This window comes from Zingiber officinale, chromosome 10B (assembly GCF_018446385.1).
Source record: "Zingiber officinale cultivar Zhangliang chromosome 10B, Zo_v1.1, whole genome shotgun sequence".
Lineage (NCBI taxonomy): Eukaryota > Viridiplantae > Streptophyta > Magnoliopsida > Zingiberales > Zingiberaceae > Zingiber > Zingiber officinale.
Genome location: NC_056005.1, coordinates 92,562,098 through 92,580,326, shown reverse-complemented (window position 1 = coordinate 92,580,326; position 18,229 = coordinate 92,562,098). Strand labels below are relative to the sequence as shown.

The window sequence follows — 18,229 nt, the reverse complement described above, 5'->3', positions numbered from 1 at the left end:
ATGCTCAGACAGATGGATAGTCAGAGCGGACCATTTAGACTCTAGAGGACTTGTTGAGACCTTGTGTATTGGATTTTTGAGACAGTTGGGAGGACTATTTGTCATTGGTAGAGTTCACTTACAACAACGGCTTTCATTCGGTTATCCAGATGACACCGTTTTGAAGCGTTGTATGGTAGGCCTTGTCGGACACTCACCCTCTGGGATGAGGTTGGGGAGGCCCAGTTGTTGAGACCTCATAGAGCCTAGCATGAGGCAGAGTTGGTCCGTACTATTAAACAAAGGATGTCAAAGGCATAAGACTGCCAGAAGAGTTATGCTTGTTGGTTGCTACTCGGAAAACCTAGAGGTTCCACTGTACAAAAATTTTGTACAAAGGTCTGAACCTTTTCCTAGCTACCATGTGTTCTTTTAAATTAAATTTTGGATCGCCTGCGGAACTTAACACGTTTGATCCAAAACTTAATCTATTCGTTCTTTTAGGTTTTGACTTGGATCTCCTGCGGAACTTAACACGTTCGACCCAAATCACCTTAAGTTATTAATTCCATTAAATATTAATTTCCATAATTGGTTCACAGTACTGACGTGGCGAGGCACATGACCTTCTTGGATATGGGAGCAACCACCACCGACTAGACAAAACCTTTTATAGAAAGCTAATATTTAATTTCCTAAAATAACTTTAGGTTAACCGAAAAGAACAATCAAATCACAAGGATAAATAAAATAAAAAAACACAACATCGAAAAACATATTCAAAATACTAGAACGTAAGCCTCTTGTATTTGGTATTATTTCCATAAATAACTAGTATGATGCGGAAAAAGAAAAACTACTAGTTATACCTTCTAGAAAGACCTCTTGATCTTCTATCGTATTCCTCTTCTAACCTCGGACGTTGTGTGGGCAACGATCTTCCGAGATGAGAAACCACCAACCACCTTCTTCTCCTCCTAGCTAGGTTCGGCCACAAAGAAAGAAGCTTCACCAAGGAAGAAAATCAAAACACTAACCAAGCTCCAAGAGATGCTCGCTTCCTCTCCTTCTTCTTCTTCTTCTCCCCAAGTAGTAGCTCCAAGGAAAGAGAGGGGTTCGGCCACCACAAGAGGAAGAGAGGGAAAGGATGGCCGGCCACACCAAGGAACAAAAGAGGGAGAGAAATAATAGAGGTTATTACCTTGAAGGCACCCTCACCCCTTCTTTTATATTCCTTGGCCTAGGCAAATTAGGAAATTTAATTACAATAAAATTTCCTCAATTTCCTTGACATGATTTAATTGAGAAAAATAAAATAAAATTTCCCCAATTGAAATCTTATGGCCGGCCACATTAATGAAATCAAATTGGACAAGTTTCAATCAACAATTAAAACTTCCTAATTTGTTTCCAGAAATTTTAAAAAATAAAATTTCTCTTCAAAATCTCTTCATGGTTGATAAAAAGGAAATTTCTATAATTTTAATTTTACAACATGTGAATAATTTTTAAAGAGAAAATAAAATATCTCACCAATCTACAAATAAGGAAAGAGATCTAATCTCTTTCTTTAATATTTTGTAGATCTTTTACAAGAGAGATATTTTAATTTTAATTCTCTTTAATAAATTATATCTTCCACATAATAAAAATTAAAATTTAATTTAATTTAATTTAATTTGGCCGGCCCCCACTAGCTTGGGTTCAAGCTAGGGCCGGCCACCTAATCTTATACCTAGGTCGGCCCTAGCTTGGTTCCCAAGCTAGCTTGGCCAGCCCCCTATTGGTGGGTATAGAAGGTGGGTATAGGATTTGGCCGGCCCCCACTAGCTTGGGTTCAAGCTAGGGCCGGCCACCCAATCTTATACCTAGGCCGGCCCTAGCTTGGTTCCCAAGCTAGCTTGGCCGGCCCCCTATTGGTGGGTATAGAAGGTGGGTATAGGTGGGTATAGTACTCTATAAATAAGAGGCTACGATAGGGACCGAGAGGAGGAATTGGTTTTGGTCTCCCGATAAAATTAAGCATCCCGTGTTCGCCCCGAACACACAACTTAATTTTATCAATAATAATTCATTCCACTAGAGAACTATTATTGAACTACCGCACCAATCCCAAATTATATTTTTGGGCTCCTTCTTATTATGAGTGTGTTAGTCTCCCTGTGTTTAAGATATCAAATGTCCACTAATTAAGTGAGTTACTGACAACTCATTTAATTAATATCTTAGTCCAAGAGTAGTACCACTCAACCTTATCGTCATGTCGGACTAAGTCCACCTGCAGGGTTTAACATGACAATCCTTATGAGCTCCTCTTGGGGACATTATCAACCTAGTATCTCTAGGACACAGTTTCCTTCTATAATCAACAACACACACTATAAGTGATACCATTTCCCAACTTATCGGGCTTATTGATTCATCGAACTAAATCTCACCCATTGATAAATTAAAGAAATAAATATCAAATATATGTGCTTGTTATTATATCAGGATTAAGAGCACACACTTCCATAATAACCGAGGTCTTTGTTTCTTTATAAAATCAGTATAAAAGAAACGACCTCAAATGGTCCTACTCAATACACTCTAAGTGTACTAGTATAATTATACAGTCAAGATAAACTGAAACCTAATTACACTACGACCTTCTAATGGTTTGTTCCTTTCCATTTTGATCGTGAGCTACTGTTTATAATTTATAAGGTACTGATAACATCATCTTCTGCATGTGACACCACATACTATGTTATCTACAGTATAAATTAATTGAACAACTACAACTAAATGTAGATAAATTGACCAAATGTGATTCTTTATTTAACATAAATGTTTACAAAAGCTTAGGCTTTCAGTATACACTCCAACAATGCTGACCCGAGTCGGAGACTCTTAGAGTTCTCCATTTGTGACCATGTATTTCTGCGAGTTTTACCCACGAAAGGGGTGAAGAGATTTGACCTCAGAGGTAAGCCAGCTCCGTGATACATTGGACTTTTCCAGATCTCGGAAAGGATTGGAGCAGTAGCTTACTGGTTGGCACTATCGCCGTCCTTGGCAGGCGTTCACGCCGTATTCCACGTATCTATGCGGAGGAGATACGTACCCGATCTGATACATGTGTTGATAGATAATCTCAGTTCCCTTCAGCTTGATGTCACCTATGAGGAGGTTCCGGTACGGATTCTCGACCGGAAAGAGCGTTAGTTGCGAAACAAGACTATCCGGCTGGTTAAAGTCGGAAGACAGCATCATTAGGATGAGGAGGCTACTTGGAAGCTCGAGGATACTATCCGAGCTCGATATCCCCATCTTTTCACTTGAGGTATGTGATTTGTTTACCGTTCAGCATTTATGCTTTATATCTGTTGTTGGTATTTGCTGATGGTAGATAATGAAATTTGGGGACCAAATTTTTATTAGTGGGGGGAGAATGTAAAATACCGGAAAATAGGTGAATATTAATAAGGGAATTTTCCGGAATTTTTGGAAATTTTTCGGGAATTTTTCGGAGCTCGTATGGACGAGTTAACGGGGACAAGAACGGGACCCGAAAAAAAAAGCCTGTATAGGCTACCCTATTTAAGTGAGGAAATGTTTATATTTCCTTTTCCTTTTATATTTCTTTTGCTTTATTCCTTTATTTGTTTTCTTCTTCTCTTCTTCGCCGAAAGTCCTCGCGTGCTCGATTCTCCTCCGAGCCCTAACCGGCGCCTCTTCACTTTTTCTTTTCTTCCCCTCGCGCCCGATCACTTCCCATTTCTTCTCCTCACTTTCTCTAGTTGCCTCCGCCCGATTCTTCCCCTCATCATCTTCTTCATCGCGCCGCCGCAACCCTGCTTCCTCCTCCCTGGGTTAGTGATATCGCCGGCCGTCTCCTCTGTGCCGGTCACCGGTTCGACCCAGTGCCGTTGTGGCCGCTGTCGCCTGTGCCCTAGCCGCCGGCGACGCACCGAGCCACCCCGATCATCTTCTTCTCTACCGAGCCGAACCCCACTTCCCCTCCGCCCAGCCGTGCCCTAGAGCGAACGCCGACCACTGTGCGGTGGATCTGAGCCACACCGCCGACGCCTCTTCCTTTGCAGAGTGTCGTCGCCGCACCGGACAGAGCCGGCGCCACTGCCCGCCACCCCGTGCCCTAGCTCCGGCCAATCTTTCCTCTGCCCTAGCTGCGATCTTGGAGAGCATTTCGTTGCTATGTGGTGACCTTGAAGGTGAGTGTTGATCTCAGTTATGATTTGGGCTTAGATATTCCTCTATGCTCACTGTGCTGCACTTGTGCCCTAGATTCTACCTTCGACTCTGATCAAATTCCAGTAGCCAAGCAACCTCTCACCCGCAGTCACTGGGATTGGAAATTTAGGTAAGGTTTAGAGTTTTTATTTTCGTTATAGATGTTGGTTAGAATGGTTGCAGGAGTTGGTGATACAGATTGAACCAGGAGATCAGTGAAAGGTAAGGTTTTTGGGTTTAACGTTTGTGGATTTAGGTCTTGCTGTGGATAAGTTAATTGATTATCAGTTAAGGTTGATCAATAATTAGGGTTTTCCTAATTGAGTGAGTAGTTTGATTTAGTTATTTAATATATGTTGAGTAACTAAATTATATGTGTTAAATTAGGTAGGTTGATGATTATGACTCAGGGTTTTGCCCTAAACTGTGTTGAGAATTTTATTTAGCAATTCATTTGAATTCTAGCTAAATAAAATATCTGTGTATTGGTATTTCAAGACTTTGACGCGAGACGAGTATCTCGACGTCCGATTTGGATCCAACTGGACTTTTCTATTGGAGCCGGGTACTTTTGACTTATTGTCTTTGATATGCTTAGTAATGAAAATAATATGTTGCATTAATTGTGTTTCCTATTTCTTTCGGTTAATCACTGCCCAATACATGTTACCTGTTTGATTGATTGTTTGTTTGTATCTCGTATTGATCTTGTACCCAATCTATCATGCTCATGGATAGTGATATAACCATGTTTCACATGTTCAGGACCTAGGTTTGATACCTTAATTGATCAGTATACCTTGATATGATTTATTTACTTTGGTGCACATTATCATATGTCCAGAGATTGATTTAGCATATTACCATGCTTAGTGACATGCACAATTCGCATGATTGCATGCTATGTGAGAGATTGCTCCATTATTGTCGAGCACTTTGCCAATTTTCATCACTGTTCGGTGCTCCGTTGTGACGCTCATGGGTAGCGTGACACAGCATGGTAGCACGTCAGTTTGACTCTTCCGGTGCTCCGTTGATCCGCTCAGGGGTAGTGTGACGCAGTGTGTAGAACGTTAGAGATTCCTCCCCGTCATAGTGTACCGGGAGATGAGAGCATTGCGCTCCCCCATTTATGATTTGGGGTAGGAGTACGTATGTACTCCGACAGCATCCCGTCCACTCGATCACTCATCAGGAGTAGTGTAGCAGAGTGCACGGTTGTCACAGCCCTACCCACTTGGTCCCACTTTTGTTATGAGTTGGCTGACTGGCGTCAGGGGTGACCATGACATTGGCATCATATGCATGATGCATTTATTGTTTGTGATTGTGTTTGTTGCATTTATATGCTGCATATTATTTGGATACCTATGTTTGACATGCATACAGGTCTTCTATACCTTTTGGACTGTTTGTCCTTATACCGGGTCCTGGTTAGTACAGATTCTCTCCTGTCTACTTCGGTTTTCATTTATCTTTATTTTTATCAGGAGACTGTACGCATGATTAGTGCTAGGTGTTATTTCTTTACTATGCATATCAATTGTACCTGCTGAGTGTTGGACTAACCCCGCCTCCATTGTTGTTATTTTCAGGTTGATGCTGTCAGGAGGGAGTTCCAGTCGCTAGTCCCCACTGCACGTAGTGCTAGATCCCCTACAGACCTTGAGGATTGATTGACTTTTGAGTTTTCTTCTCGTTTGTCTATGTTTAAACTTGATTTGTTTGATACTTGGACGTTGTATTTATTTTTGTGATGTCGATGGATTTTATTTGGTCTTATTCTACTACATGCCTGCCGGGTCGGCATAAGAGGTGAGTTTCGTCGGATTTGAGTTTACGAGTGTAGTTGAGTAGGGTGGTTTTCAAGTCAGAGTATTACTGCTTGTTTGATTATATATAACTGCGTGGATATTTAGGTGGTTGTGTTATATTTATTGTTATTATTCCAGCCGCATGTGGCTGAGGTATGGAGATATGTAGAAAGTTTCAGATTGTCCTCCGTACAGGGGAGATGCTGCCGAAATTTCTTCGGACTGGGACTCCTCTGGAGCGTGACAATTACAGGTGCAATGGTCCGATTGGGAAGATTATTGGTGCAATTCCTCTCTGGTCAAGATTTGACCAGTTTGATATGAAGAAGAGTCAAGTAGGTTAAGGTTGACCGGTTACTTGACTGGGAAAGTCCTAACTGGAGGTTAGACAAAGAAAAGCCCAATAAGAAGGTTGGCAGAAGGGAAAATCCTAATGAGTGAAGATAGATGAAAATCCTGGTGAATGAAGCCAGGCAGGTGAAAGTCCCGGTGATTGAAGTTGGGCAGTGGAAAAATTTTGGTGAGTGAAGTCCGGTGAAAGTCCTAGTGACTGAAGCCAAGCAAATGGAAAGTCCTAGTGAGTGAAGCTAGGCAGATGGAAAGACCTAGTGAGTGAGCCAGGCACATGGAAATCCAGGTAGGTTAAGGTTGATCGGACACCTGGTGTTAGGAAGTCCAAGTAGGTCAAAGGAGTGATCGGATACTTGGCACAAGGAAATCCAGATGGGTCAAAGGTGATCAGACATTTGGTGGAAGAAAGTCCAAGTAGGTCATGGAGGACCGAACACTTGGCACGAGACGGTAAGTCCAAGTGGATCAAGGTTGACCGATCACTTGGCACGAGGAGAAAAGTCCAAATGGGTCAAAGGATTAACCGGACACTTGGTGAAGAAATCCTAACAGGTCAAGGTTGACCGGATGTTAGGCATGAGGAGTTCCAACAAGTCATAATCAGAGGCAAAAAAAACTATAATAGTAAACTACCTAAACCTATAATACTTCTAACATATAATTAAACAATCTATAACAGTAAACTACCTAAACCTAAACAGTGCTTATACCACAAAACATGTTGAGGAAGTAATGAAATAGCATTTAATACGAAAAATACCATATCTCAATCTATCCATAAGGAAACAACAGCAACCTAACACCAACCAACCTTTATCTAAAATTCCTGCACAGAATCCTTCCCATAACAAATAAAGGAACTCTAATTAATCCATAACTTTACTCGCATAAAGAAAACAAAGGAAAATAAACTCCCATAAACCATAGGGCATACATTTTCATAAGAACTTCAATTGAAATCCAGATAGTGCTCCGCACAAAAACACAAGGAAACCATCTTAGAATCCGAGCATATCCAGGAGAGTAGAAAAACACCTCAAATTGGTAAACCCAATTCTAAAAATCTACAACGATCAGACCTCACAAAAGAACAGCATTCCAAAAAAATGCGTAGTCACACTACCCATCAACAAGAGTAGAACCTGTAGCCAAAACAAGATCAAAACCCGCAACGATCTCTTATTGTTACTACCTACAACCGAATAAACAACCGCATTCTCAATAATACTCAACATAAACTCAAGAATACCACAATCAACAACAAAGAGCACAACATCCTTATTCTTATGTCTAATTCTATCAAAAGTCTGCGTACGACAACATTAGAGAAAATTCCAACAGTACGTCATTAATCAAAACTTAGTCCCCATAAACCCAATCCAAATTTTCAGAACCAATAACAAAACATACATCTCCATCCCTAGGTCTTATTTCCATCAGCAATCAGTCCACTAATCAGAGGCAATAAAAAAAACTTCTCTAATCAAACCTTAATCTATTAATGATCTGCTCCAAAACTTCCGAAAACAATAAGAATAAGCAAAACATCATAAATCCCTACCTAAATCATCAAATCTATACCACTCTGGTAAAAGCCCAACCTCATTCGGAGAAACCTTTTGAAGGATAGTGCAAGAAAACTTGGAGAAACCAATTAATCCGTGAATCAAAACCACATAGGAAAGCAAACAATCACCAATTCTAAATAACATCTCTCGAATCTGAAACAAAGCAAAGAGAAAATTTACAACATCCAAATTCTTGCAGGAATCCATTAAGAATCCCCAACTGAATCAATAACATCAAGGAAGGCACAAATCAAAATGAGAACCTCATAGGAACACCAAACGAAGCAAGATCATCACAAAATCCCTCAATCCAAAACAAGAACCTCATGGGAAGGAATCAAATCATCTCACGTTCCATCAATCGGCAACAACACAGCCCTAGGTTTCATCCAAAGCTTCGAGAACAAGAAAAGACACAAGAAATAAACTTCGAAGCTATCCTACCGCAGGTGATTAGCAACTTACCTTTGCGTTCTTGCACTCACAGCCGGGAAGAAGGCAGCTAGGGCTTCGGGAAGACTCGAGCTCTTGACCTCTCCTCGCGCCCGCAAACTCTCCTCGACGAGAGGTTCACCCCCGCGTGAAAAATCCCTCGGAGAACACTCCCGCCGGCCGCCGAAGCAAAACCCTAGCTTCTCTGCGTCTCCGCCCGAGCTGGGGTCGACGCCGCGCGAGAGAAAGAGGAGAGGTAAGAATTTAGGTCACGTGTAATCAATCAAGCCCTAAGTTCTCCTCTTATAACTCAATATTCTGTTAACTTCTTTAAATAAATTTGCTACCCTTTTTAAACAGAACCGGCCGCGTGAACACTTGGTCAGCCGCGGATGGGTTAAGACTTGGGCTCGTGGGTTCGAATCTCGGCTGCAACCATTTTCTTCCTATTATTTCCCTTATCAACTTCTACTACTTAAATACATTTCTCTCTTCTTTTAATCAGAAATGACTGCTTGCACACTTGGTCAGCCAGACTCACTTAAAGCTTGGTTCGACCGGAGGTCTCGGGTTCGAAACTCGACTTGAACATTTTTTTTTGTCGAAACTTCTTTCGTTTAGTAAAAATACCAAATGACTTCCAAAAATTACATAAAAATACTCTAAAAATCTCTAGAATATTTCTAAAGTATTTCTAAATATTTTTAATCACTATTAGAACTCCAAATGAGGAAATTTGGGTCGTTACAAACACCTGGTGTTGGGAAGTCCAAGTAGGTCAAAGGAGTGATCTGATACTTGGCACAAGGAAATCCAGATGGGTCAAACGTGATCAGACATCTGCTGGAAGGAAGTCCAAGTAGGTCATGGAGGACCGAACACTTGACACGAGACGGTAAGTCCAAGTGGATCAAGGTTGACCGATCACTTGGCACGAGGAGAAAAGGCCAAATGGGTTAAAGGATTAACCGGACACTTGGTGAATAAGTCCTAACATGTCAAGGTTGACCAGATGTCAGGCATGAGGAGTTCCAACAAGTCATAATTGACCGGATGTTAGATTTGGGAACCTTTAAGCTTAAGTTAAGTAAGTCAAGGGAGGTCAATCGATCAGCCGATCGATTGAACCGAAGCCTAATCGACCAGCCGATCGATTGGGAGAGTGTTGCGATAAACAGCAGCCCTATCGATAGGCCGATCAATTAGGAGCCTAAATCGCTAGCACAGAAGAATCCCCAATTGATCAGTCGATCGATTGGGCACCGCCAATCGATCGATCGATTGAGGCTGGAATTCTCACGCGACGCGAGGAAGGCTGAATCAATCGGGTAATCGATTCAGGCCTTTTCCAGCGAGAGCACATAGGTGCTCTGAATCGATCACCCGATCAATTCAAGCCTCTCCAATCAATTAGTCAATCGATTGGGATATGACCATTGTGCAGGTAGTGAGCAATGGATGGCCAGGATGGTGCGGATCTCACATGGCAATCAATTGTGAGCAAGCCCAATCGATTGGGAGCCTTAGAGGTGCAGTCTATAAAGTCGTGGCGAGCTTTCTTCTCAGTAGACCTCTTCGCTCGAGCCTTCTTCTAGCACACACGATCTTCTCCTCTTACTCTCTGTCAGTTCTTAGAAGCTCTTGGGGATAAGTGTTGTTTCACTTCCAAGGTTCAAGAGGCGATCTACATCGACAAGGTCAAACAAGAAGAGGTGTTTACTTTGTATTCTTGTATTTTCTTCTTGCGTGTGTTGTATCTTGTTGTGTGAGTTTGTATGAGATTTCTCCACCTCCGGTAGTTACTGAGATGGAGTGTTTTTCATAGTGGAGAGTGTGTCATGTGTGGATCCTTGGATTAGTCACTTCTTCTTGAGGTAGATACCAAGTAAATCCTGGTGTTAGCGTTGTAAGTTTTGCTTCAAGTTCTATCCGCTATATATCATCATCACAGAGCAAGCAAACGAAGCGCGACGAGCTATTCCCCCCCCCCCCCCCCCTCTAGCTACAATCGACCCTAACAATATCCTTAGCAATAATTGAAAGGATTGGGTACCTAGTGTCACTTCCTCTCCACCACTCCAAAAAATTAAAAGATTGATTAGATCATTTTTCAATCTCATCGGCTAGGTACCTATCCACTTCATTGGATATCTCTTGAAGTTGTTCTTCTTCATTTTGTCTTCCATGCCATTAAACAATTCATCACAAAGAGCACCACCACTACTACAACTATCATCTCCACCATCACACTCTATTTGCATAGTTTGACTATCAACATTCATTATATCACTTATTCTATTATACTCCATCCATAAAGTTATCGAGTTTTGTTTGATCTTATCAACAAACTCTTGGTTTCTTGTAGGAGTATCTCTAAATTTTTTGACAATCACTTTGATCATATGAAGTTGGTTCATTAGGTCAAAATATTTACAATAAATATCAAAGGGTTAATATTATCCCAATTCCCCCAATACTTGTCAAACTTTGACTTTATTGCACATTCTACCTTTTAAAGAGTTAGATTGGAATCATCAATTCTCTTTCTCTCAATCTCAATTTCTATGCAATCATTGATTGATAAATCAATTAGGATGTAGGAGTTTTTGATGCACTTAGCTCCAAAGTCGCATCATAAAATTTTTTTAGAAAGTGTACGAAAGCCTTTGTATTCTCCCAATCATCAGGAATTGGAGGCCCCATCCTTACTTTACCCTTTTCATCTATTTCACAAAAGTAATTCATAAAAGGCACTCATTCTTCAACCATCCTTTTGAACACCCTTCTATACTTTAATGCAACTTCAAGCATTTTATAAGTTGCATTCCACCTTGTTTTGACATCCATAGGTATTGTTGACGTACTAGAAAACTTGGCTAGTATGACAAACTCCCTAAATTTATTCAACTTTGATGGGGAAGAATGAATAAAAATAATTGTATTCTTTATAGTTTTAATTGAAACATTAAGCTCTTTCAAATCATCTTTAATAATTAAGTATATGACACGCATACCTCAAGTGCAAGTATTTCCCTTCAAACAATAATGAATTTTCACTTTTCATTCTCCTTTTCAAATAATCAATTGCAATGTCATTAGAGGAAGCATTGCCAACTACAATTGAAAAGGTATTTTCTATCCCCCACTCTCTAAGACAAACCTCAACTATCTTACTAATATCTTCCCCTACATGACTAGTGATTTTTGTGAAGTTAATTACTCTTTTATGTAACTTCCATTCACTATCCAAAAAGTGAGTTGTCACTACCATGCAATTTATGTTTTGAATGGATGTCCAAGTATTAGTTGTGATACTTACTTTTTAATCGCTGATCACACTTTGTATCTTAACTTTCTCAACTAAGAATAGATCATAAACCATACTTGCAACTTTCTTTTGATCAAGAATTTTGAATCTCGGTTGTAATTCATGTAATAATTCTATAAATTCCTTCCCTTCAACAGTTCTAAAAGACACTCTATGGTCGATGATGTGGTCAAAGAAGGGTAAAAGGGGAAAAATATAAGTACCTCGTTGTGGTTTTAGTGTGATTAACCAAGTCAAGTTAGGTCTTGCATTTGTTTGATACCTTGTTTCTAAGTATATAGGAACTTAGGAGCACAAGAAGTTGAGTGAAAGATGCAGCTAGCGAGAATGACGACAAGAGAGAGAGTCACTACAACAAAAACCTTCATAGACATCGGTTTTCCACCGGTGTCTATTTCATTTTCGACCGATGTCTATGAAACCGATGTTAAAAGTCTGCCATTTTAGACATCGGGTTAAAACCGGTGTAGTATCACTTAACGACACCGGTCTTCGAATCGGTTATTAACCGGTGTAGTATCACTTAACGACACCGTTTCATCAACGGTGTAAAACCGATGTAATATTGTATGTTAATAACACCAGTTTTGGCAGCGGTAAATGACCGATGTAATATTAGTTAATAACACCGGTTTTGCAGCGATGGAAGACCGATGTAATATGTATATTTTTTAACAGCACAAATTTGATTTCCGAAACAATGAAAAACCGACAATAACAAAAAAAAATACACAAATATTCTTCATTCAATAATATCCATAAAATACACAAATATTCACAAATTATATAAATAATCTTCTTACAACAATATCCATAAAATACCCAAACATTCTTTTTACATCAAAAGTTAGCTAATAGATATCAAAATCAAGGTAGAACATTCTTTTAACACATCAAGGTAGAACCGCACTTCAAATGTAATCTAGCATGCATTCAGCCCACTCGAACCGCACTTCATCAATTTCAACTCTGGAGTACTTGAGATTTGTAAACTGTAAAAACACATAAATCCACCATATGTCAAATAACTAAAACAAATGTGTACATGTATCAAATAAAAAATATAAGATCACAAGTGCTTGTCATAAACATGCTTACCAGCGTGTTGAAACCTATTTTGTGAATGGTGGCTTCGAATGAACTTCATGAGCAAGGCCAAAATTTGCTATCTTCGCAAAGTCCTTGGTTACCAATAAGTTCTCTGCAAAGGTTATAATCTAGTTTAATAGAATGCTAACTTCACCAGAATAATTATAGGTGCATAAATCTCATTTAACAGAATAAATGCTAATCCTAGATAACAACGTTGTAGGAATAGATCTGTTAAGAGCACACAAATGAATCTTTATAGGGATATTTGGTCAAAAGCGGAACTAAAGAGGTACACCTACCTCCCATGTCAATAAGTCACTTCCTCGAGTTGGATATGGCTTTTGCAAATCTAGCTCCATATAGAAGGTGTAGAGTTTGATATCTTGAAGCTGCAAATCCAATCAGAAGTAGGATTAGCGTGGTAAGCAAGACATTGAAAATCCCATTAATAGACACATATTGGCCATGAGAACCCTTGTTCTTGTCATTGAAATAAGGTGGGGTAGTTGTCATGCCTCCCAAACTTGAATTAAAAGGATATGGGAGAAGACCCCTAAATCCTTCATTTATCCATTGAACTTCCTTAATGTACGAAGGCATAAAAAATGAAGAAGGATAACGATGCCATTCACTTCCGATGCAAAGCATAGTCTCTGTGCATAAAGGCAAGCATTCCATCAAATTTAAAACTATAATCTAATCAAACAATATGCGTAATCAACCAGACTTTCAAAACAAAAATTGTGAATAAAGAAAAAATTTGATCACCTTGAGCATCAATTATGTAGAATTATTTTTCAGTTTTGTTTCCTTTTATTCTAAACACTATTAAAGGTACATAAGAACGCTGAAAAAGTAATGATGATCCTTCGAAAAGAGTAGGTAGAGATGTTGCATCTTAAAACTTGATATTGAATTTACTACAAATAGGATATTCTAGTTCAAAATAAAAAAATTTTACCATTTCAAATAACATCGTGATGGCCCAAGTGTTTATATATTTCCAAAGGCACGAATCACTCATTAAGTATAGAGAACGTACGACTATGGGATGCACACAATATAAGGCCAAGAAAAATGGGTCTTAGTCCCTTAGCAATCTGTGTAGATAGACAAGAAGAAATCAAGCATAGTATAGTTACTTGCTTAAACAATGAACCATATTAAGAAAGGGAGAACATACCATCACAATCAATGAGTCTTCCACTGCATACTTATTGCGAAAAAGATCCGAGAAACTATCAATAATAGCAGTTGCTACAATGCAAATAAGTGGATATATTGGATAGATAAATATGTGACACAATAAAAGATCTAGGAAACTATCAATGAAAGCCGTTGTTGCGATGCCGATAAGTGGATATATATTGGATAGAGAAATCTATGACACAACAAATTAGCCTAGCATTTATGATTTGCTTACATATCTTGATGAAGATACGTATGCAATGTTAGACAAGATAGTAACTATCATATACAACTACGGACTGAAGAACAAAGTTTGTCAATATGATCCTTCACAATCTATCATTCACCTGGAAAGTAAGTTGACCATTCGCATCACGGCTAGTGCCACATTTCACATTAATAAATTTAACAAAATCATCCAACTCCCGTTCAGCCTCATAATCTTCACCAGCTTTGTTTTCCTTGGGAAAAAACTTCAAGGTAGGATAACCACTAATTCCATACCTGAAATGCAGAAGGCATCCCGCTTAACAAACTAATTTCATAATGACAAAGTTGAAAATTCTGATCCTCCCACATAGGAAATGACTAAATAGTCTTTAGTATAGTGAATTTTTAGATGGAATCATTCATATCAAACCAAATTATTGCTAACACCCTATCATAGTAAGGATGATATACCAAAAAAAATGACTGAAGAGGACTTCATCATGATAATTTGAGAAATAATAATGATTAAGCACAAAATATAGTAGGTCATAATGCACATTTTTCACACAATTTTCATGTCAGATGAATGTTGGATAAGATTGGAAGCATTTTAGCATTACACTTCTTCTCAAACATCAACTAATTCAAATATTAAATTTGTAGAAAACAAGAATTGTGAGTGAATCTGATCCTCCTCTCAATCAGATGTTGATTCTGCATTTAAGGTATCAACTGACATCACACTACCACAATTCCCCAAATCTAAATCTAGTACATAGGTGATTAGAAATACAGAACTCTCAGTTTGACAACTATTTAGCAATATGTAAGTTTCAAAATACATATAATTCAATAAATGATACCTACTTTCAACTTACTCTAAATTAACATCATATAATATTTCTCCAAAATCTAAATAGGTAGCAGAACTAATGAAGCATTCAAGGTACACAATTGACTAAATCCACATCAATGAATCAGGTTAGATCTAGTAATCTCATAATTAAAAACATGGCAAATATGACCTTAGGCTAATCTAGGTCTTAAGCCCTGTCTCAACAAAAATACTCACAGGAGCAAGATGCTTGCAGTGGCCACACCTGTTTGAAGATAAGAAACTTAGTCGTCTACAGTGGATAAGGAAAAGTATCTAATGCTACAAATGGAGAGAAAAAAAAGAACCTCAGCAAATACACTAACCATGGATCATAGAATTCAACAAGAACATCTTTATTTACATCAAGAACAATCTGATCAAATGTCTGGAGTCAATACTACTACATTAGAAGGGATAGTTGCTAGTAGTGTGCTACATTTAGACTCAATCACTACATGGCAGTATAGCACACTAGTAGTGTGCTACATTTAGACTCAAAATGATCAGAAAAGATAAAACCAAAAAAGGAATCTGAGCATGTCCTATTCAGTAAAAGAGATGATGCTTCTTGGCCTGATTTAGAACGATGCTAACCTTCCCAATCAAAACAGATTTAGCCTTTTTAAAGCTCGATCCAAGCTTTTCATATTCAGGGGCAAGCTTCTTGTAGTGTCCACACCTGCGACAAAATGGTATTAGAAGGGTTAAAATTATGCAATTAAAATACACACACATGGAGATCCTTTGCTTTAAACTGGATACTTAATGGAGTCTACATTCATCTTCTATAGTCTTGGCAAACAATCAGTTATGAGAATCGACCATATATAGTGCATTTCAAGTGTATCTTCTAAAGAGAAATACAAGTCGCGGTTTCAATTTCGACACAAGAAGAAACAATGGTGAAGAGCAAATAAGAATTTCAACATCAAAGGCACAGAAGTAGGTTTCGATTTCCAAACTATAAGCTAAGATAAATAGGCGTTTTGTCGTCGACAGGCCCAAGTTTAGGCGCAAGTCCAAAATCAAACAGCTTGGGGTTGAAGTTTTCATCCAACAACACGTTTGCCGTCTTCATATCCCTGTAAATTACGGGAGGGTTTGCAACATCGTGCAAGTACGTGAGCCCCTTTGCATATTCCATTTTTTGATTGGTCAGTTCACACTTCAATTTTAGGTTTTAGGTTTTAGGTTAGGCATAAGAAAAGGTGGGGCAAGGACGAAATTCTTAGAGAATAAGACAATAATCAAATTAGTTTTTTCTATGAGTAGGGGAATCAAAAGACACATAAATCACACACAGAGATACCAACTTCATACATCGAAACCTAAAATTGTACTAGGTAAAATGTTTTCCATGGAAAAAGGAAATGCAGGAAAGACCAAAATCTCGAACCTACTTTTGCCTCCTACAAACACTAGTTCATGTTGTCACAACTTACAATCCCTGTAGCAAATGGCTTTCTAAGATGAATAGTATTGATCTCCAAACTATCTAAAACAAGACAAATTAAAGATGAACACTGCCTCAAAATAAGGAGTCCAACCTATAAAACATAATATATCGAGCGTTGTGCAGCTCCATTATTCACACGCAAAAACAAACCTTTTTCTTGAGAACACGGCGCAAAGTGCCTTAAAAGTGAATATTGAAACAATAATTACTCAAATTCCAGCCACAAATGATGAGAAACTAATACAGATGAAGATGGTTATTCACCAATGCAGCGTAAGTGCAATTTTAACCTAAAACACCAAAAGACAGATCTCGGCAGAATGGAAATTCATGCGACGGAAAAAATTTAAACAAAAAGGGAAAATAACGAATTAAATAGATTCCAAGGAGAAGAAGAAAAAGCAACTACCTCTTTGAGAAGGGGCCCTCTAAGGTCACAGTGATCTTGCTCCCCTGATAACCATCCTGCTTAAGCTGCTTGATGGCCACAATCTGGTTTCCGAGTTCCGGTGTTCAGACGAAGCCTCAAGATGGCAGAAGCAAGGAGGAGGGGAGAAGGAGTGAGCAACTTGCCTGGTCTGAATCGAGTCGCCCTTTGTAGACTCTCCCGAAGCCGCCTTCTCCGATTAGATTCGACTCCCTAAAGTTGTGAGTGGGCGCAGCGAGATCTCTGAAGGTGAATTTTCTCACGGATTTGTTCCTCTCGCCGCCGTCGGATGGAGCCGGCTTCTCATTCTCTAGCGCAAAGGAAAAAAAAAAGTGTTTTGAAGAGAGATCGAATTGCGCCGACCAAAAGAAGAGATTTTAGGGTTTAGAGATGGCGACCACCAGGAGGATCGGCGGTGAAATGCGAACGGGGGCGGGAACGACCGGTGTCTTCGATTCTACACCTCGCTTCTTTCCGGCGAGGGCTGAGACAGGGAAAATAGCTTAAGTGAGTAAAAGCTCCGCTGTTGTCGCCAACTTGCCCTTTTAACTGTGAGCATTTCTATAAATTGAAGGGCTCCTCTTCTCAACCTAAGGGTGGAGTTGGAGGAGATGCGGTGTGGTTGGACGGAGAAGTAAGGGCATCGTGTCTTGATCTTGATCGGGAGAGGAAGGGGCGTCGATCTAGGAAGGAGAAGAGGGAGATGAGGTTGAGAGAGATGGTCGGAGGTTTAGGTTTAGGCTTAGGCGAGAGAGATGGTCGCGCGGAGGAAGGGGCGCGATATAGATTTAGGTTTGGAGGGAACTTCACAATGTTGCAAATTTTAGCTGTGGGAATATTAAAATATTTTATTTTGGTTCTTTAACACCGGATTTTAAAAACCGTAGTTAAAATCGGTGTCTGTTAACGAAAAAAGGGTGCTCATAGACATCGCCTAAAAAACCGATGTCTATGAGCTAAAATCTGCGCTCATAGACATCGGTTTTTAGAAAAACCGGTGTAAAATACTCAAAGACATCGGTTTTTGCTTAAAACCGTTGTTGTTCCACTGATGTCTATGAGGGTTATTGTTGTAGTGAGTTGATAGTATGTCTGAGGGACAAGGCGCTGTGGAAGAGTACATTGGAGGACGAGAAGGAAGCGCGCAACATTTCTGAGGGACGAGAAGCTGGAGCGGAATCTTGCTCAAGGAGAAGGCTGAAAAATAGATTCAGATGAGCTCTATTCCAGATGGTCGAAATCACCCAAGCTAATAGAGTCGGAACGAAAGAGAA

At 39.4% G+C, this 18,229-nt stretch overlaps 1 long non-coding RNA gene across 1 annotated transcript; it reads right to left on the bottom strand.

Moving 5' to 3' along the window:
- Positions 1-12,654: 12,654 nt before the first annotated feature.
- Positions 12,655-13,306, bottom strand: LOC122029969. Its single transcript, XR_006125268.1, has 3 exons — positions 13,097-13,306; positions 12,804-12,906; positions 12,655-12,697 (listed from the first exon to the last, which is right to left on the bottom strand). It is a non-coding gene; the product is annotated as an uncharacterized LOC122029969 (long non-coding RNA).
- Positions 13,307-18,229: the final 4,923 nt, after the last annotated feature.